We start from the raw sequence: 16185 nt of genomic DNA, 5'->3' as shown, positions 1-16185 counted from the left end.
GCTCAACCAATGTATATTTTTTTCCGATTGTGACAGATGTCCTCAGTGTGTAAAATGTCCTCAGTTTGAAAAAAAAGTCTCCATTTAACCGTATGTGCCTGTTGCCCACAGTGCCACTGTTAGCTGAACGTAACATGTTTATATCTAGGGATCCTACTTCTCGAACATTTTAATATCATGGATTATATATGTGAATGGTACACTGAAGGGGTCGAATAACTATGTAGTAATGTTATATTATTGTTATCTAACCGTCGAATGCCTTAAGTAACTCCATATAACTGTTTACAGAACTTTATCTAGGGGCCGTACACATCGAACAACTCAGTCCTAGTGTTATATGAACGTTATCTAGGGATCAAACATCTTAGTATAAGTGTTAAATGAACGTTATTAAATGATCATACACCTCGAGGAACTAAGTATATATGTTGTAGAAAAGGAGTCTGCAACCTCGGGCATCATTTTATCAGTGTAATCTGAACGTTTTCTGCAGATCATAGACCCAAAGGAACACAGTAGCACTGTTATTTGAACGTTATCTAGGATCTGGCACCACAAAGGTCTCAGTACCAGTTTTATATGAAGGATGTCTGTGGTTTAAACATCTCGAGAAACACCGTATAACAGGTATAAAAACCTTATCTAGAGATCAGGAGTCGAACATTATAGTGCCAGTGTTATATGAATGTTATGAAGGGTTATACGTCTATAGGAACTCAGTATCAGTATTAAAAAACGTTTTTATCAGCATGTAATACCAGTTTATTTAAAATGGATGTATTGCCCATGTTATAGACCAGAAATTGCATGCCGATATCACCCCGAGTTGATAACCGGTTATCGGTCCGTCGATAATACCCACGTTTATCGATATCAGCCCATCGTCAATTGTAATGTCATCGGTTAAGGAAAGCAACGTTCTTACTAGAAATCTGAAAAAGTGTATATAAATGAAAGAATTCGAATCAAAAACGCTTTGACGTAGTCCGTATGAGACTGCATTTTCATTGAAAATATGTGATAAAAAAGTAATGACTTTGCATTAATAGATTAATACATGGCCTTTTTCATATTGCCCTTGTTATCAGCCCAAGACATTGAATTCGGACCCGAGGGCTTTAGTCCGAGGGACGATATCAGTTGAGGGCTGATAACAAGGGCAATATGAAAAAGGCCATATCGTCCCTCGCATCACACCTTGACCCATATCAGCCCTCGCGCACAGCTCTCGGGCTATATATGGGAGTCTCGAGTTGATACTCTGGCCTGTATGGAAAATGAAAAAGGCCATATCGTCCCTCGCATCACACCTTGACCCATATCAGCCCTCGCGCACAGCTCTCGGGCTATATATGGGAGTCTCTAGTTGATGCTCTGGCCGGTATGGAAAATTCAATGTTATAATCCATAAATCTAGTGGTGATATTGCTCGAGCAACTGTGTACCAGTGTTATATGAACGTGACCCAGGGGTCATAGACCTGTTGGAACTAAATTGTAAGTATTTTTGCTGTATGAAAGATATCTGGTAAAGTCACACGCCTTGAACAACTGTATAGCAGTTTCATATGAACGTTGCCGAGGGGTCATACACCACTTTGAACACAATATATGTCTTGTATGAACGTTATCTAGGGGTCATACACCTCGAGGAACTATGTACCTGTGTTATATGAACATTGTCTATCGGACCTTCGGAATACTGATATGGTTTTTTTTGACATATTTTGTCAGTGCATTGGACCTATATTTGAGCCATAAAATTCATTGCTTAAAAAGCAGGGGTCGTTCGAGTCGTCTTACCAAATTCGCTCAACCAATGTATATTTTTTTCCGATTGTGACAGATGTCCTCAGTGTGTAAAATGTCCTCAGTTTGAAAAAAAAGTCTCCATTTAACCGTATGTGCCTGTTGCCCACAGTGCCACTGTTAGCTGAACGTAACATGTTTATATCTAGGGATCCTACTTCTCGAACATTTTAATATCATGGATTATATATGTGAATGGTACACTGAAGGGGTCGAATAACTATGTAGTAATGTTATATTATTGTTATCTAACCGTCGAATGCCTTAAGTAACTCTATATAACTGTTTACAGAACTTTATCTATGGGCCGTACACATCGAACAACTCAGTCCTAGTGTTATATGAACGTTATCTAGGGATCAAACATCTTAGTATAAGTGTTAAATGAACGTTATTAAATGATCATACACCTCGTGGAACTAAGTATATATGTTGTAGAAAAGGAGTCTGCAACCTCGGGCATCATTTTATCAGTGTAATATGAACGTTTTCTGCAGATCATAGACCCAAAGGAACACAGTAGCACTGTTATATGAACGTTATCTAGGATCTGGCACAACAAAGGTCTCAGTACCAGTTTTATATGAAGGATGTCTGTGGTTTAAACATCTCGAGAAACACCGTATAACAGGTATAAAAACCTTATCTAGGGATCAGGCGAGTCGAACATTATAGTGCCAGTGTTATATGAATGTTATGAAGGGTTATACGTCTATAGGAACTCAGTATCAGTATTAAAAAACGTTTTTATCAGCATGTAATACCAGTTTATTTAAAATGGATGTATTGCCCATGTTATAGACCAGAAATTGCATGCCGATATCACCCCGAGTTGATAACCGGTTATCGGTCCGTCGATAATACCCACGTTTATTGATATCAGCCCATCGTCAATTGTAATGTCATCGGTTAAGGAAAGCAACGTTCTTACTAGAAATCTGAAAAAGTGTATATAAATGAATGAATTCGAATCAAAAACGCTTTGACGTAGTCCGTATGAGACTGCATTTTCATTGAAAATATGTGATAAAAAAGTAATGACTTTGCATTAATAGATTAATACATGGCCTTTTTCATATTGCCCTTGTTATCAGCCCAAGACATTGAATTCGGACCCGAGGGCTTTAGTCCGAGGGACGATATCAGTTGAGGGCTGATAACAAGGGCAATATGAAAAAGGCCATATCGTCCCTCGCATCACACCTTGACCCATATCAGCCCTCGCGCACAGCTCTCGGGCTATATATGGGAGTCTCGAGTTGATACTCTGGCCTGTATGGAAAATGAAAAAGGCCATATCGTCCCTCGCATCACACCTTGACCCATATCAGCCCTCGCGCACAGCTCTCGGGCTATATATGGGAGTCTCTAGTTGATGCTCTGGCCGGAATGGAAAATTCAATGTTATAATCCATAAATCTAGTGGTGATATTGCTCGAGCAACTGTGTACCAGTGTTATATGAACGTGACCCAGGGGTCATAGACCTGTTGGAACTAAATTGTAAGTATTTTTGCTGTATGAAAGATATCTGGTAAAGTCACACGCCTTGAACAACTGTATAGCAGTTTAATATGAACGTTGCCGAGGGGTCATACACCACTTTGAACACAATATATGTCTTGTATGAACGTTATCTAGGGGTCATACACCTCGAGGAACTATGTACCTGTGTTATATGAACATTGTCTATCGGACCTTCGGAATACTGATATGGTTTTTTTTGACATATTTTGTCAGTGCATTGGACCTATATTTGAGCCATAAAATTCATTGCTTAAAAAGCAGGGGTCGTTCGAGTCGTCTTACCAAATTCGCTCAACCAATGTATATTTTTTTCCGATTGTGACAGATGTCCTCAGTGTGTAAAATGTCCTCAGTTTGAAAAAAAAGTCTCCATTTAACCGTATGTGCCTGTTGCCCACAGTGCCACTGTTAGCTGAACGTAACATGTTTATATCTAGGGATCCTACTTCTCGAACATTTTAATATCATGGATTATATATGTGAATGGTACACTGAAGGGGTCGAATAACTATGTAGTAATGTTATATTATTGTTATCTAACCGTCGAATGCCTTAAGTAACTCCATATAACTGTTTACAGAACTTTATCTAGGGGCCGTACACATCGAACAACTCAGTCCTAGTGTTATATGAACGTTATCTAGGGATCAAACATCTTAGTATAAGTGTTAAATGAACGTTATTAAATGATCATACACCTCGAGGAACTAAGTATATATGTTGTAGAAAAGGAGTCTGCAACCTCGGGCATCATTTTATCAGTGTAATATGAACGTTTTCTGCAGATCATAGACCCAAAGGAACACAGTAGCACTGTTATATGAACGTTATCTAGGATCTGGCACCACAAAGGTCTCAGTACCAGTTTTATATGAAGGATGTCTGTGGTTTAAACATCTCGAGAAACACCGTATAACAGGTATAAAAACCTTATCTAGGGATCAGGCGAGTCGAACATTATAGTGCCAGTGTTATATGAATGTTATGAAGGGTTATACGTCTATAGGAACTCAGTATCAGTATTAAAAAACGTTTTTATCAGCATGTAATACCAGTTTATTTAAAATGGATGTATTGCCCATGTTATAGACCAGAAATTGCATGCCGATATCACCCCGAGTTGATAACCGGTTATCGGTCCGTCGATAATACCCACGTTTATTGATATCAGCCCATCGTCAATTGTAATGTCATCGGTTAAGGAAAGCAACGTTCTTACTAGAAATCTGAAAAAGTGTATATAAATGAATGAATTCGAATCAAAAACGCTTTGACGTAGTCCGTATGAGACTGCATTTTCATTGAAAATATGTGATAAAAAAGTAATGACTTTGCATTAATAGATTAATACATGGCCTTTTTCATATTGCCCTTGTTATCAGCCCAAGACATTGAATTCGGACCCGAGGGCTTTAGTCCGAGGGACGATATCAGTTGAGGGCTGATAACAAGGGCAATATGAAAAAGGCCATATCGTCCCTCGCATCACACCTTGACCCATATCAGCCCTCGCGCACAGCTCTCGGGCTATATATGGGAGTCTCGAGTTGATACTCTGGCCTGTATGGAAAATGAAAAAGGCCATATCGTCCCTCGCATCACACCTTGACCCATATCAGCCCTCGCGCACAGCTCTCGGGCTATATATGGGAGTCTCGAGTTGATGCTCTGGCCGGTATGGAAAATTCAATGTTATAATCCATAAATCTAGTGGTGATATTGCTCGAGCAACTGTGTACCAGTGTTATATGAACGTGACCCAGGGGTCATAGACCTGTTGGAACTAAATTGTAAGTATTTTTGCTTTATGAAAGATATCTGGTAAAGTCACACGCCTTGAACAAATGTATAGCAGTTTAATATGAACGTTGCCGAGGGGTCATACACCACTTTGAACACAATATAAGTCTTGTATGAACGTTATCTAGGGGTCATACACCTCGAGGAACTATGTACCTGTGTTATATGAACATTGTCTATCGGACCTTCGGAATACTGATATGGTTTTTTTTGACATATTTTGTCAGTGCATTGGACCTATATTTGAGCCATAAAATTCATTGCTTAAAAAGCAGGGGTCGTTCGAGTCGTCTTACCAAATTCGCTCAACCAATGTATATTTTTTTCCGATTGTGACAGATGTCCTCAGTGTGTAAAATGTCCTCAGTTTGAAAAAAAAGTCTCCATTTAACCGTATGTGCCTGTTGCCCACAGTGCCACTGTTAGCTGAACGTAACATGTTTATATCTAGGGATCCTACTTCTCGAACATTTTAATATCATGGATTATATATGTGAATGGTACACTGAAGGGGTCGAATAACTATGTAGTAATGTTATATTATTGTTATCTAACCGTCGAATGCCTTAAGTAACTCCATATAACTGTTTACAGAACTTTATCTAGGGGCCGTACACATCGAACAACTCAGTCCTAGTGTTATATGAACGTTATCTAGGGATCAAACATCTTAGTATAAGTGTTAAATGAACGTTATTAAATGATCATACACCTCGAGGAACTAAGTATATATGTTGTAGAAAAGGAGTCTGCAACCTCGGGCATCATTTTATCAGTGTAATCTGAACGTTTTCTGCAGATCATAGACCCAAAGGAACACAGTAGCACTGTTATTTGAACGTTATCTAGGATCTGGCACCACAAAGGTCTCAGTACCAGTTTTATATGAAGGATGTCTGTGGTTTAAACATCTCGAGAAACACCGTATAACAGGTATAAAAACCTTATCTAGAGATCAGGAGTCGAACATTATAGTGCCAGTGTTATATGAATGTTATGAAGGGTTATACGTCTATAGGAACTCAGTATCAGTATTAAAAAACGTTTTTATCAGCATGTAATACCAGTTTATTTAAAATGGATGTATTGCCCATGTTATAGACCAGAAATTGCATGCCGATATCACCCCGAGTTGATAACCGGTTATCGGTCCGTCGATAATACCCACGTTTATCGATATCAGCCCATCGTCAATTGTAATGTCATCGGTTAAGGAAAGCAACGTTCTTACTAGAAATCTGAAAAAGTGTATATAAATGAAAGAATTCGAATCAAAAACGCTTTGACGTAGTCCGTATGAGACTGCATTTTCATTGAAAATATGTGATAAAAAAGTAATGACTTTGCATTAATAGATTAATACATGGCCTTTTTCATATTGCCCTTGTTATCAGCCCAAGACATTGAATTCGGACCCGAGGGCTTTAGTCCGAGGGACGATATCAGTTGAGGGCTGATAACAAGGGCAATATGAAAAAGGCCATATCGTCCCTCGCATCACACCTTGACCCATATCAGCCCTCGCGCACAGCTCTCGGGCTATATATGGGAGTCTCGAGTTGATACTCTGGCCTGTATGGAAAATGAAAAAGGCCATATCGTCCCTCGCATCACACCTTGACCCATATCAGCCCTCGCGCACAGCTCTCGGGCTATATATGGGAGTCTCTAGTTGATGCTCTGGCCGGTATGGAAAATTCAATGTTATAATCCATAAATCTAGTGGTGATATTGCTCGAGCAACTGTGTACCAGTGTTATATGAACGTGACCCAGGGGTCATAGACCTGTTGGAACTAAATTGTAAGTATTTTTGCTGTATGAAAGATATCTGGTAAAGTCACACGCCTTGAACAACTGTATAGCAGTTTCATATGAACGTTGCCGAGGGGTCATACACCACTTTGAACACAATATATGTCTTGTATGAACGTTATCTAGGGGTCATACACCTCGAGGAACTATGTACCTGTGTTATATGAACATTGTCTATCGGACCTTCGGAATACTGATATGGTTTTTTTTGACATATTTTGTCAGTGCATTGGACCTATATTTGAGCCATAAAATTCATTGCTTAAAAAGCAGGGGTCGTTCGAGTCGTCTTACCAAATTCGCTCAACCAATGTATATTTTTTTCCGATTGTGACAGATGTCCTCAGTGTGTAAAATGTCCTCAGTTTGAAAAAAAAGTCTCCATTTAACCGTATGTGCCTGTTGCCCACAGTGCCACTGTTAGCTGAACGTAACATGTTTATATCTAGGGATCCTACTTCTCGAACATTTTAATATCATGGATTATATATGTGAATGGTACACTGAAGGGGTCGAATAACTATGTAGTAATGTTATATTATTGTTATCTAACCGTCGAATGCCTTAAGTAACTCTATATAACTGTTTACAGAACTTTATCTATGGGCCGTACACATCGAACAACTCAGTCCTAGTGTTATATGAACGTTATCTAGGGATCAAACATCTTAGTATAAGTGTTAAATGAACGTTATTAAATGATCATACACCTCGTGGAACTAAGTATATATGTTGTAGAAAAGGAGTCTGCAACCTCGGGCATCATTTTATCAGTGTAATATGAACGTTTTCTGCAGATCATAGACCCAAAGGAACACAGTAGCACTGTTATATGAACGTTATCTAGGATCTGGCACAACAAAGGTCTCAGTACCAGTTTTATATGAAGGATGTCTGTGGTTTAAACATCTCGAGAAACACCGTATAACAGGTATAAAAACCTTATCTAGGGATCAGGCGAGTCGAACATTATAGTGCCAGTGTTATATGAATGTTATGAAGGGTTATACGTCTATAGGAACTCAGTATCAGTATTAAAAAACGTTTTTATCAGCATGTAATACCAGTTTATTTAAAATGGATGTATTGCCCATGTTATAGACCAGAAATTGCATGCCGATATCACCCCGAGTTGATAACCGGTTATCGGTCCGTCGATAATACCCACGTTTATTGATATCAGCCCATCGTCAATTGTAATGTCATCGGTTAAGGAAAGCAACGTTCTTACTAGAAATCTGAAAAAGTGTATATAAATGAATGAATTCGAATCAAAAACGCTTTGACGTAGTCCGTATGAGACTGCATTTTCATTGAAAATATGTGATAAAAAAGTAATGACTTTGCATTAATAGATTAATACATGGCCTTTTTCATATTGCCCTTGTTATCAGCCCAAGACATTGAATTCGGACCCGAGGGCTTTAGTCCGAGGGACGATATCAGTTGAGGGCTGATAACAAGGGCAATATGAAAAAGGCCATATCGTCCCTCGCATCACACCTTGACCCATATCAGCCCTCGCGCACAGCTCTCGGGCTATATATGGGAGTCTCGAGTTGATACTCTGGCCTGTATGGAAAATGAAAAAGGCCATATCGTCCCTCGCATCACACCTTGACCCATATCAGCCCTCGCGCACAGCTCTCGGGCTATATATGGGAGTCTCTAGTTGATGCTCTGGCCGGAATGGAAAATTCAATGTTATAATCCATAAATCTAGTGGTGATATTGCTCGAGCAACTGTGTACCAGTGTTATATGAACGTGACCCAGGGGTCATAGACCTGTTGGAACTAAATTGTAAGTATTTTTGCTGTATGAAAGATATCTGGTAAAGTCACACGCCTTGAACAACTGTATAGCAGTTTAATATGAACGTTGCCGAGGGGTCATACACCACTTTGAACACAATATATGTCTTGTATGAACGTTATCTAGGGGTCATACACCTCGAGGAACTATGTACCTGTGTTATATGAACATTGTCTATCGGACCTTCGGAATACTGATATGGTTTTTTTTGACATATTTTGTCAGTGCATTGGACCTATATTTGAGCCATAAAATTCATTGCTTAAAAAGCAGGGGTCGTTCGAGTCGTCTTACCAAATTCGCTCAACCAATGTATATTTTTTTCCGATTGTGACAGATGTCCTCAGTGTGTAAAATGTCCTCAGTTTGAAAAAAAAAGTCTCCATTTAACCGTATGTGCCTGTTGCCCACAGTGCCACTGTTAGCTGAACGTAACATGTTTATATCTAGGGATCCTACTTCTCGAACAAGGGGCCTCGGTGGCCGAGTGGTCTAAGTAGTTTAACTACTGTATCGCTAGCCTGTCAACACTGAGGTTGTGAGTTCGAGTCCCGCACGTGGCAGGTGCGTTCGATTCCAATCTTAATTGACAAGGATTGTCAGTTTTCCTACCGAAGGTCGGTGGTTCTCTCCGGGCATTCCGGCTTCCTCCACCAATAAAAACTGGCCGCCACGAAATAGCCAACAGTGCTGAAAGTGGTGTTAAACACCAATCAATCAATCAATCAATACTTCTCGAACATTTTAATATCATGGATTATATATGTGAATGGTACACTGAAGGGGTCGAATAACTATGTAGTAATGTTATATTATTGTTATCTAACCGTCGAATGCCTTAAGTAACTCTATATAACTGTTTACAGAACTTTATCTATGGGCCGTACACATCGAACAACTCAGTCCTAGTGTTATATGAACGTTATCTAGGGATCACAAATCTTAGTATAAGTGTTATATGAACGTTATAAAATGATCATACACCTCGAGGAACTAAGTATATCTGTTGTAGAAAAGGAGTTGCAACCTCGGGCATCATTTTATCAGTGTAATATGAACGTTTTCTGCAGATCATAGACCTAAAGGAACACAGTACCACTGTTGTATGTGCGTTATCAAAGAGTCATACACCTCGAGGAGGTCAGGATAACTTACATGAACGTTATCTAGGGGTCTTTTAACTCGAGTATCTCAGTACGAGTGTCGATCGTATGAACGCTGTCATGAGGCCAATCACCTCGAAGACTTCGTATCACTGTTATATGATCGTCATCTGAGGTAATACGCCTCAAGACATTCTTTATCAGTCTTATATGGACGTTGTCGGGGGATCAATCATCTTCAGGAACACAATATTTCGGTTATATGAACGTTATATAGAGTCTGGCACCACAAAGGTCTTAGTACCAGTTTTATATGAAGGATGTCTGTGGTTCAAACACCTCGAGAAACACCGTATGACAGGTATAAAAACCTTATCTAAGGATCAGGCGAGTCGAACATTATAGTGCCAGTGTTATATGAATGTTATGAAGGGTTATACGTCTATATGAACTCAGTATCAGTGTCAAACACGTTTTTATCAGCATTTAATATCAGTTTATTTAAAATGGATGCATTGCCCATGTTATAGACCAGTAAACGCATGTCGATATCACCCCGAGTTGATAACCGGTTATCGGTCCGTCGAAAATAGCCACGTTATCGATATTAGCCCATCGTCAATTGTAATGTCATCGGTTAAGGAAAGCAACGTTCTTACTAGAAATCTGAAAAAGTGTATATAAATGAATGAATTCGAATCAAAAACGCTTTGACGTAGTCCGTATGAGACTGCATTTTCATTGAAAATATGTGATAAAAAAGTAATGACTTTGCATTAATAGATTAATACATGGCCTTTTTCATATTGCCCTTGTTATCAGCCCAAGACATTGAATTCGGACCCGAGGGCTTTAGTCCGAGGGACGATATCAGTTGAGGGCTGATAACAAGGGCAATATGAAAAAGGCCATATCGTCCCTCGCATCACACCTTGACCCATATCAGCCCTCGCGCACAGCTCTCGGGCTATATATGGGAGTCTCGAGTTGATGCTCTGGCCGGTATGGAAAATTCAATGTTATAATCCATAAATCTAGTGGTGATATTGCTCGAGCAACTGTGTACCAGTGTTATATGAACGTGACCCAGGATCATAGACCTGTTGGAACTAAATTGTAAATATTTTTGCTGTATGAAAGATATATACATGGCCTTTTTTATATTGCCCTTGTTATCAGCCAAAGACATTGAATTCGGACCCGAGGGCTTTAGTCCGAGGGACGATATCAGTTGAAGGCTGATAACAAGGGCAATATGAAAAAGGCCATATCGTCCCTCGCATCACACCTTGACCCATATCAGCCCTCGCGCACAGCTCTCGGGCTATATATGGGAGTCTCGAGTTGATACCCGGGCCTTTATAGAAAATGAAAAAGGCCATATCGTCCTTAGCATCACACCTTGACCCATATCAGCCCTCGCGCACAGCTCTCGGGCTATATATTGGAGTCTCGAGTTGATACTCTGGCCGGTATGGAAAATTCAATGTTATGATCCATAAATCTAGTGGCGATATTGCTCGAGCAACTGTGTACCAGTGTTATATGAACGTGACCCAGGGGTCATAGACCTGTTGGAACTAAATTGTAAATATTTTTGCTGTATGAAAGATATATACATGGCCTTTTTTATATTGCACTTGTTATCAGCCGAAGACATTGAATTCGGACCCGAGGGATTTAGTCTGAGGGACGATATCAGTTGGGGGCTGATAACAAGGGCAATATGAAAAAGGCCATATCGTCCCTCGCATCACACCTTGACCCATATCAGCCCTCGCGCACAGCTCTCGGGCTATATATGGGAGTCTCGAGTTGATACCCTGGCCGGTATGGAAAATGAAAAAGGCCATATCGTCCCTCGCATCACACCTTGACCCATATCAGCCCTTGCGCACAGCTCTCGGGCTATATATTGGAGTCTCGAGTTGATACTCTGGCCGGTATGAAAAATTCAATGTTATAATCCATAAATCTAGTGGTGATATTGCTCGAGCAACTGTGTACCAGTGTTATATGAACGTGACCCAGGGGTCATAGACCTGTTGGAACGAAATTGTAAATATTTTTCCTGTATGAAAGATATATACATGGCCTTTTTTATATTGCCCTTGTTATCAGCCCAAGACATTGAATTCGGACCCGAGGGCTTTAGTCCGAGGGACGATATCAGTTGAGGGCTGATAACAAGGGCAATATGAAAAAGGCCATATCGTCCCTCGCATCACACCTTGACCCATATCAGCCCTCGCGCACAGCTCTCGGGCTATATATGGTAGTCTCGAGTTGATACCCTGGCCGGTATGGAACATGAAAAAGGCCATATCGTCCCTTGCATCACACCTTGACCCATATCAGCCCTCGCGCACAGCTCTCGGGCTATATATTGGAGTCTCCAGTTGATACTCTGGCCGGTATGGAAAATTCAATGTTATAATCCATAAATCTAGTGGTGATATTGCTCGAGCAACTGTGTACCAGTGTTATATGAACGTGACCCAGGGGTCATAGACCTGTTGGAACGAAATTGTAAATATTTTTCCTGTATGAAAGATATATACATGGCCTTTTTTATACTGCCCTTGTTATCAGCCCAAGACATTGAATTCGGACCCGAGGGCTCTAGTCCGAGGGACGATATCAGTTGAGGGCTGATAACAAGGGCAATATGAAAAAGGCCATATCGTCCCTCGCATCACACCTTGACCCATATCAGCCCTCGCGCACAGCTCTCGGGCTATATATGGTAGTCTCGAGTTGATACCCTGGCCGGTATGGAACATGAAAAAGGCCATATCGTCCCTTGCATCACACCTTGACCCATATCAGCCCTCGCGCACAGCTCTCGGGCTATATATTGGAGTCTCCAGTTGATACTCTGGCCGGTATGGAAAATTCAATGTTATAATCCATAAATCTAGTGGTGATATTGCTCGAGCAACTGTGTACCAGTGTTATATGAACGTGACCCAGGGGTCATAGACCTGTTGGAATTAAATTGTAAGTATTTTTGCTGTATGAAAGATATCTGGTAAAGTCACACGCCTTGAACAATTGTGGATCAGTTTAATAAGAACTTTACCGACGGGTCATACACCACTTTGAACACAATATAAGTCTTGTATGAACGTTATCTAGGGGTCATACACCTCAAGGAACTATGTACCTGTGTTATATGAACATTGTCTATCGGACCTTCGGAATACTGATATGATTTTTATGACATATTTTGTCAGTGCATTGGACCTATATTTGAGCCATAAATTTCATTGCTTAAAAAGCAGGGGTCGTTCGAGTCGTCTTACCAAATTCGCTCAACCAATGTATATTTTTTTCCGATTGTGACAGATGTCCTCAGTGTGTAAAATATCCTCAGTTTGAAAAAAAGTCTCCATTTAACCGTATGTGCCTGTTGCCCACAGTGCCACTGTTAGCTGAACGTAACATGTTTATATCTAGGGATCCTACTTCTCGAATATTTTAGTATCATGGTTAATATATGTGAATGGTACACTGACGGGTCGAATAACTATGTAGTAATGTTATATTATTGTTATCTAACCGTCGAATGCCTTAAGTAACTCCATATATCTGTTTTCAGAACTTTATCTAGGGGCCGTACACATCGAACAACTCAGTCCTAGTGTTATATGAACGTTATCTAGGGATCAAACATCTTAGTATAAGTGTTATATGAACGTTATTAAATGGTCATACACCTCGAGGAACTAAGTATATCTGTTGTAAAAAAGGAGTCTGCAACCTCGGGCATCATTTTATCATTGTAATATGAACGTTTTCTGCAGATTATAGACCAAAAGGAACACAGTACCATGGTTGTATGAGCGTTATCAAAGAGTCATACACCTCGAGGAGATAAGGATAACTTACATGAACGTTATCTAGGGGTCTTTTAACTCGAGTATCTCAGTACGAGTGTCGATCGTATGAACGCTGTCATGAGGTCAATCACCTCGAAGACTCCGTATCACTGTTATATGATCGTCATCTGAGGTAATACGCCTCAAGACATTCTTTATCAGTCTTATATGGACGTTGTCGGGGGATCAATCATCTTCAGGAACACAATATTTCTGTTATATGAACGTTATCTAGAGTCTGGCACCACAAAGGTCTCAGTACCAGTTTTATATGAAGGATGTCTGTGGTTCAAACACCTCGAGAAACACCGTATAACAGGTATAAAAACCTTATCTAGGGATCAGGCGAGTCGAACATTATAGTGCCAGTGTTATATGAATGTTATGAAGGGTTATACGTCTATACGAACTCAGTATCAGTGTCAAAAAACGTTTTTATCAGCATGTAATATCAGTTTATTTAAAATGGATGCATTGCCCATGTTATAGACCAGAAATTGCATGTCGATATCACCCCTGGTTGATAACCGGTTATCGGTCCGTCGATAATAGCCACGTTATCGATATCAGCCCATCGTCAATTGTAATGTCATCGGTTAACGAAAGCAACGTTCTTACTAGAAATCTGAAAAAGTGTATATAAATGAATGAATTCGAATCAAAAACGCTTTGACGTAGTCCGTATGAGACTGCATTTTCATTGAAAATATGTGATAAAAATGTAATGACTTTGGATTAATAGATTAATACATGGCCTTTTCCATATTGCCCTGGTTATCAGCCCAAGACATTGAATTCGGACCCGAGGGCTTTAGTCCGAGGGACGATATCAGTTGAGGGCTGATAACAAGGGCAATATGAAAAAGGCAATATCGTCCCTCGCATCACACCTTGACCAATATCAACCCTCGTGCACAGCTCTCGGGCTATACATGGGAGTCTCGAGTTGATACTCTGGCCGGTATGGAAAATTCAATTTTATAATCCATAAATCTAGTGGTGATATTGCTCGAGCAACTGTGTACCAGTGATATATGAACGTGACCCAGGGGTCATAGACCTGTTGGAACTAAATTGTAAGTATTTTTGCTGTATGAAAGATATCTGGTAAAGTCACACGCCTTGGACAACTGTGTAGCAGTTTAATATATACGTTACCGAGGGGTCATACACCACTTTTAACACAATATAAGTCCTGTATGAACGTTATCTAGGAGTCATACACCTCGAGGAACTCTGTACCTGTGTTATATGAACATTGTCTATCGGACCTTCGGAATACTGATATGGTTTTTATGATATATTTTGTCAGTGCATTGGACCTATATTTGAGCCATAAATTTCATTGCCTATAAAACAGGGGTCGTTCGAGTCGTCTTACCAAATTTGCTCAACCAATGTATATTTTTTTCCGATTGTGACCGATGTCCTCAGTGTGTAAAATGTCCTCAGTTTGAAAAAAAAGTCTCTAATTAACCGTATGTGCGTGTTGCCCTCAGTGCCACTGTTAGCTGAACGTAACATGTTTATATCTAGGGATCCTACTTCTCGAACATTTTAGTACCATGGTTAATATATGTGAATGGTACACTGAAGGGGTCGAATAACTATGTAGTAATGTTATACGGTATTATTGTTATCTAACCGTCGAATGCCTTAAGTAACTCCATATAACTGTTTACAGAACTTTATCTAGGGGCCGTACACAACGAACAACTCAGTCCTAGTGTTATATGAACGTTATCTAGGGATCAAACATCTTAGTATAAGTGTTATATGAACGTTATTAAATGATCATACACCTCGAGGAACTAAGTATATCTGTTGTAGAAAAGGGGTCTGCAACCTCGGGCATCATGCTATCAGTGTAATATGAACGTTTTCTGCAGATCATAGACCAAAAGGAACACAGTACCACTGTTGTGTGTGCGTTATCAAAGAGTCATACACCTCGAGGAGGCCAGGATAACTTACATGAACGTTATCTAGGGGTATTTTAACTCGAATATCTCAGTACGACTGTCGATCGTATGAACGCTGTCATGAGGTCAATCACCTCGAAGACTCCGTATCACTGTTATATGATCGTCATCTGAGGTAATACGCCTCAAGACATTCTTTATCAGTCTTATATGGACGTTATCGGGGGATCAATCATCTTCAGGAACACAATATTTCTGTTATATGAACGTTATCTAGAGTCTGGCACCACAAAGGTCTCAGTACCAGTTTTATATGATGGATGTCTGTGGTTCAAACACCTCGAGAAACACCGTATAACAGGTACAAAAATCTTATCTAGGGGTCAGGCGAGTCGAACATTATAGTGCCAGTGTTATATGAATGTTATGAAGGGTTATACGTCTATAGGAACTCAGTATCAGTGTTACAAAACGTTTTTATCAGCATGTAATATCAGTTTATTTAAAATGGATG

This window comes from Mytilus californianus, unplaced genomic scaffold (assembly GCF_021869535.1).
Source record: "Mytilus californianus isolate M0D057914Y unplaced genomic scaffold, xbMytCali1.0.p SCAF_9, whole genome shotgun sequence".
Lineage (NCBI taxonomy): Eukaryota > Metazoa > Mollusca > Bivalvia > Mytilida > Mytilidae > Mytilus > Mytilus californianus.
Note: the sequence above shows the minus strand (reverse complement) of the source record.